Here is a 6792-nt window from a genome sequence, read left to right on the forward strand (position 1 = left end):
ATCAAATCAAGCACATTATCCATTTTGCCACTGGCCCATGGTTACGCATGTGCTCCCAGATGCTGGTGAAGGGGGAGCCCACTGCCTGGTGCTCTGCCTGGGGTCCAGTGCCCCCTTTCCCTCCTGGCACCTCACGGGGTACAGGCGGGTGGGTGTAGAGCTTGTCAGTAGGCTCTTTGGCCCCCGTTGTGCTTGGGCAAAGCAGCAAGGCTGGGCATGAGGCAGGGCCCTCTCCTGCAGCTCTGGGAGGCTGCCAGTCTGAAGGCGCTGGCATAGGGGCAGAAACTGAAATCATGCTTGGTAGGGGGCTGTCTTTGGCTCTGCCTAAGCCTTGTGTGTCCCACACGCCCATGCTCCAAGGCTGACCCTGGCCCCAGCCTGGCCCTCAGTGCTGGGGGACCACAGTGCAGGCTGCATGACTTTCAGTGCCGCTCATGCCCCCTGGCTCACCCTGGACGTGCCAAGGAGGCCAGGATGGCCCAGCCGCAGCCCCATGGCAGGCACCGGGGAAACCTGCCCTACACATGAGGGGTGTCTTGTGGCCAGGCAAAAAAAAGAACAGCAAGGTGTAGGCAAAAGATAACTCTTGTCTCAGGAAAAACCTGCAATGAGTCATACCCAATTACTACAATTATCAGTCCCTTTGATAGCTCAGCTGGTAGAGCGGGGGACTGTAGAAGTACTTCCTAGTCCTGTGGGTATCCCTAGGTCGCTGGTTCAATTCCGGCTCAAAGGAGACATGGTTTTACCCCATCCTCATCAATGAATTAAGCACCTGTAGCATTGACGCCTGCAGAGATGGATGGGTAAAATATTGGTTGACACGGCACACCCAGAGTGTAGTGGGGGAGGGGTTATACTCAACCTGATGAGATGTGAGCATTGGGGTACCCCAGGGCTTGTTCCTCTGGCCAGAATGGTTTGGGACCCGGTGACTGTCTATAAACTCACTAGGGGGAACCAGAAGGGTTTGGGGGAGACGCTGTTTCCCCTAGCCCCTGCTGGCATAACAAGGAGTAATGGGCACAAGTTGATGGAGAGGAGGTACAGATTGGACATCCGAAAAAACTACTTCACAGTTAGGGCGGCTAGGAGCTGGAACCAACTTCCAAGGGAGGTGGTGCTGGCCCCTACCCTGGGGATCTTTAAGAAGAGGCTGGATACTTACCTGGCTGGACTCATTTGAGTCCCATTTTTTTGGGGGGGTTTGTTCTCGTGCCCTGGCGGGGGGTCGGGCTAGAAGATCTATTAGGTCCCTTCCAACCCTGAAACTATGAAACTATGAATACCAGCACTGAACCAACAATCTCCTGAGCTATAAACAGGCACACTACCAGTGCACCACTGGCCAAGGCTTTGCAAGGGGTCTGCCAGCTGCTGGTAAAGGGTGAACCCACTTCCTGCTGCTCCACCACTAGTCAAGCACTCCCTTTCCCTCCTGGCGGGTTAATGCAGGCACAGATTGGTGAGTGTAGAGCTCGCTGCTGGCACCAGTGCTGCTGGGACAGGACAGGACAACCCCATGCTACCCTGTCTGGGCCAGGCGAGGGCCCAGCAGAGGCACGGCTGTGGGTGAGTAGTCATGCCTTGGTGGAAGGCACTTTTGGCTCTGCCCAAAGCCTCGTGTTCCCCACCCCAAGCTGATCCTGTCCCCAGCCTGTCCTGCACTGCTTGGGGACCACAACACCTGCTGCATGACCCTCAGTGGTGCTCGTGCCCCCTGGCTCACCCTGGATATGCCAAGGAGGTTGGGTCGACCCAGCCGCAGCCCCATGGCAGGCACAGAGGGATCCTGCCCTTTCCTGAGTGAGAGTCCTCCAATTTTATGTTTCCCCAGAGACCCAATTAATCATAAACCAATAAAGAGTGGAGGGGAATTAGCTCAGATGGCAGAGCGCTTGCTTTGTGTGTGGGAGGTAGTGGGATCGATGCCCCCGTTCTCCAATCCTTGTTGCCTTTTATTCCAGCATGCCCATGCTAAAGATGCAGCGCTGAAATGGCGTGGATGTGCTGGGACAAAACAGGACAACCCCATGCCTCCCATCCTAGCTCAGCAGAGGGTTGGGTGTGAGTCCAGAGATGGAGTTTGTGTCTCCCCTCTGCTCCCACACAAAGCTTGCTCTGGCCTTGGCCAATCCAACGGTGCTGGGGGACTGCAGCTCAGGCTATCTGAGAACCAGCTGGGCAGAGGGGTCAGGCTGGGGCTGGGGCTGGTGTCACGTTTGTCTCAGCAGTACTCATGCCATCTGGCTCACCCCAGATGTGCCAAGGAGGATGGGTGGGCCCAGCCACAGCCCCCTGGCATTCGCAGAGAGAACCTGCCCTCACCTGGTGGGGTGGCCCAGCAAATTTGGGCATGAGACAGGGCCCACTGCTCCAGCACTGGGAGGCCACCAGTCTGAAGGCACTGGCATGGGGCAGAAACGGAAATCATGCCTAGGTGGAGGGCACCTTTGGCTCTGCCCAAAGCCTCATGTGTCCTGCCCCCCACCATCCAGGTGGACCCTAGCCGCAGCCTGTTCCTCTGTGCTGGGGGACCACAGCACTCACCTGGCTCGTCCTGGACATGCCAAGGATGTTGAGTCAGCCCAGCCACATGGCTAGGAGGAGGGCACCTTTGGCTTTGTCCAAAGCCTCATGTGTCCTGTCCCCACCACAAGGCTGACTCTGGCTTGAGCCCCCTGGCATTCACATAGGGAACCTGACCTCACCTTGCAGGGGGGCCTCCAATTTTCTGTTTGCCCAGTGCCCCCCAAAAAACATAGTAGCTGGGGAATTAGCTCAGATGGTAGAGCGCTTGCTTTGCATGTGAGAGGTGGTGAGATCAATACCCACATTCTCTACCAGAAGATGTTGCCTTTTATACCAGCAAGCCCACGGTAAGGAGGCAGCGCTGAAATGGTGAAGCACCTTCCTCCGTGCCTTGCATAACAGCCCTCACCTGATGGGGGCCTCCAATCTTCTGGTAGCCCAGGGGCCCAAGGAATCTTCTCCTAACTGAGGAATTAGCTCAGATGGGAGAGCACTTGCTTATCATGCAAGAGGCAGTGGCCTCAATGCCTGCATTGTACTGCACCTTGGTTTGCCCCCTGTCCCAGGATGCCAGCCCTGCAGCTGCAGCTGAAATGGGGGCCAGGCCATGGGTCATGTTCCTCTGTGCCTCTTAGAAGGTGCATCAGTGGTGTTCTGCCGCTCAACAAGCAAGGGAAAGCAGCAGATACCAGAGAGCTCTGGGCTCACTAGCGGGCTCTTTGGACCTCGTTCTGCTTGGGCAATGCAGCAAATCCATTGTTATCCATTGCACCACTGTCCCATGATTTCCCATGTCCTCCCAGCTGCTGGTGAAGGGTGATCCCACTTCCTGATGATGTTCCCAGAGTCCAGTGCCCCTTTTCCCACCTGGCAGGTAACAGGGGCCTGAGCAGGTGTGCATAGAGCTTGCCAGCATGCCCTTTGGCCCCTGTTCTGCTTGGGCAATGCCGCCAGGCTGGGAATGAGGTGTGGCCCACTGCTCAAGCTCTGGGAGGCTCCCAGTAGGAAGGGTCTGGCACAGGGGCAGAAATGGAAATCATGCATGCCCAAAGCCTTGTGTGTCCCACCCCAAGCTGACCCTGGCCCAGCCTGTCCCACAATGCTGGGGGACCACAGCACCGGCTGCATGACCCACAGTGGTGATCATACCCCCTGGCTCACCCTGGATGTGCCAAGCAGGTCAGGTCAGCCCAGGCACAGCACCCTGTTAGGCACAGAGGGAACCTGCCCTTGCCTGCTCAGGGGGGGCCTCCAAGTTTCTTTTTGCCCAGGAACTCAATTAATCTTAAGCCAATGCAACCTGTAGGGCAATTAGCTCAGATGCCAGAGCGCATGCTTTCGTGTGAGCAGTAGTGGGATCAATGCCTGCCTTCCGTAGCAGCTTGTGCTGCCTTTTATCCTCCATGCACATGCTAAGGATGCAGCCATGAAATGGAAGGACTGTGCTGGGCTGAGGACAGTGCTGCTGGGACGGGACAGGACATCCCCATGCCACCCTGACCAAGCCAGCAGAGTGCTCAGCAGAGGGGTGGGTGCAGGTCCGGTGGTGGAGCTTGTGCCCCACACCAAAGCTGGCCCCAGCCTTGGCTAATCCAATGATGCTGGGGGACTGCAGCTCAGGCTACGTGACACCCACCTGGGCAGAGGGTTCAAACTGGGGCTGAGTCCACTTTCACACTCGATGGTGCGCATGTTGTCTGGCTTGCCCCAGATGTGCCAAGGAGGCCAGGTGGGCCCAGCCACAGGCCCCTGGCACTCACAGAGGGAGCCCGCCCTCACCTGGCAGGGGGCCTCCAATTTTCTATTTTCTCAGGGCCTCAATAAACCTTAGCGCAGCAGGGGAATTCACTCAGATGGTAGTGCACTCGCTTAGCATGCAAGAAGTAGCGGGATCGATGTCCGCATTCTCCAGCTGTTTGAGTTGCCATCTGTCCCAGTGTGCCCACACCGCGGCTGTAGCTGAAATGGAGACTGGTGTAACCCTGACGGTACTTCAAGATGTACCCTGTCTCCATTTGAAGGAATCAGAGCAGGTGCACGCATGCTGTGGGAGATATAGGGATCCTCCTTCCCCTATACAGCAGAGCCAGATCACCAATGGGGACTTAAACATATGAGTTTTAATGGGAAAAACAGTAGTGGGAATATAACAGGCATAAACCAGAGGTACAGCGGACACTACAATGCCCCGAGCGGGCAGGATTCAATAAAGGTTAGGCATTTACATTTGTAGACATAGTCATCCAGTTGACAAAAAGACCGGTTTAACAAAGTATAAAAAAACAAAAAGCACAGCAAACAATACTGCTTGGTGAAATACAAAGTGCATAAAATACAAAACCTTAAATAACAAGAGATATAGGGTATAGGTACCTACAGGGGGAAAAAAGGGCAAACACAATGCCGCCCTTCCACTGCAACAAGAATTTCTCCATGTCACTTCTCTCACTCCAACTTGAACTCACATCTCCTACATGGTAGACAGAAACTCCACCACACGGCCACCAGTGCCAGCACTAGCACAAGCTGCTAGAGGTCTTGACCTTCCCGGAGTCCCGGTCTCACATTGAACTACCCTGCCTCTTGCTGGAGGAGCTGTAAGCAGAGCTGGGAACCTCTCAGGTCACTGCTAAGCGTCTTGCTGGAGCTGGGGAGCCTCTCCTGCTGGCCACAGCCTCTCATAAGGGATCCTGGAGCCCAGCGGGGAGCCTCTCCTGCTGGCCACACACCGCGGTGCTGAGGGTCCAACTGCTGCCTGCAGGTCCCACTCCTTCGGGCTCTTCTGGGGCAACTGCTCCCACCCACTGGCCCAGCTCTTGGCGGCTCTTTGAAGCTCCTTCCTTCTGGTCCCTCACAGGTCTCCTCCAAGTCAGCTGCGCTGCCCCTCTTATCCTGCTCCAGGTGACCTGAGGGGCCAATCAGGGGACATGGAGGGGAATCTCTGGGGCCTGATTGGTGAGGGGAGGAAATCCCAAGTCCTCCAATCATCTTTGGCCCTTTCAAAACCCGTAGGCCTAATCACAACCATCTAGCCCGTCACACTGGCAAAAGGGCATGTTCCTCTGTGCCTCTTAGGAGGGTTGTGTTGCTTTATGAGGGATGTAGTGTGGCTCAGCAAGGAAGTGCAAGAGCCAGGCCCAAAAGAGCTCTTGGCTTGGAAAAAAAGGGAACGTGAGCCAGGTAGAAGTAAAACTTCTGATTCATTATCAGGCATGCTATTCATTATACCACCATTCTGTAATTATCAAGCGCTCCCAGCTGGGGGTGAAGGGTGAGCCCGCTTCCTGGTGCTCTGTCCAAAGTCCAGTGCCCCCTTTCCCTCCTGACAGCTCATGGGGATGCAGGCAGGTGGGCGTAGAGCTCGCCAGCAGGCTCTTTGGCCCCTATTCTGCTTGGGCAATGCAGCAAGTCTGGGCACGAGACAGGGCCTGCTACTTAAGCTCCAGGAGGCTGCCTGGTCTGAAGGAGCTGGCATGGAGACCAAAACAGAAATTTTGCCTAGGCAGAGGGCACCATTGCCTCTGCCCAAAGCCTGGCTTGGTGGCCACAGGCCCATCCACCAGGGCCCGTGCATCAGCCTTGTGCTTCCCAAGAACTGTGTATGAAGTAGCTTGCGCATAGAGGCTTGCATGACCACTGTAACATGCCCCCAATTCTGGGGCTGGGGCCACATTCATATCACTGGTGCTCATGCCCTCTGGCTTGGAAAACAAAACATTTGGTACAAGCCAGGCAGGATTTAAAACTACAATCTTCTAACCTGTAGTCAGATGTATTAACCATTGCACCACTGGCCCACAAATACCATGTTTTCCCAGCTGCTGGTGAAGGGAAAGACCATTTCCAGGTGCTCTGTCCAGAGCCCTTGCCCACTTTCCCTCCTGGTGGCTCATGGGAATGCAGGCGGGTGGGCGTAGAGCTCGCCAGCAGGCTTTTCGTCCCCCGTTGTGCTTGGACAACGCAGCAAGGCTGTGCACGAGACGGGGCCCACTGCTCCAGTGCTGCGAGGCTGCTAGTCCGAAGGCACTGGTGTGGGGGCAGAAGCAGAAAATATGCCTAGGTGGAGGGCACCTTTGACTCTGTCCAAAGCCTTGTGTGGCCACAACCCCCCAATCCAAACCGACCCTGGCTCCAGCCCGCTGGCATATGCAGAGGGAACCTGCCCTCAACTGGTAGGGGGGGCCCCAGTTTTGTGTTTGCCCAGGGCCCCATTAAACCTTGTAGCCACAGGGGATTTCGCTCAGATGGTAGCGTGCTTAC

General features: G+C 56.0%; 1 non-coding gene across 1 annotated transcript; it reads left to right on the forward strand.

The window, feature by feature from the left end:
• The first annotated feature begins 640 nt into the window (after window positions 1-640).
• On the forward strand, window positions 641-736 carry TRNAY-GUA. Its single transcript has 2 exons — window positions 641-677; window positions 701-736. It is a non-coding gene; the product is annotated as a tRNA-Tyr (tRNA).
• The last annotated feature ends 6056 nt before the right edge of the window (window positions 737-6792 follow it).

Source organism: Alligator sinensis, unplaced genomic scaffold (assembly GCF_000455745.1).
Source record: "Alligator sinensis unplaced genomic scaffold, ASM45574v1 scaffold1054_1, whole genome shotgun sequence".
NCBI classification, from domain to species: domain Eukaryota; kingdom Metazoa; phylum Chordata; order Crocodylia; family Alligatoridae; genus Alligator; species Alligator sinensis.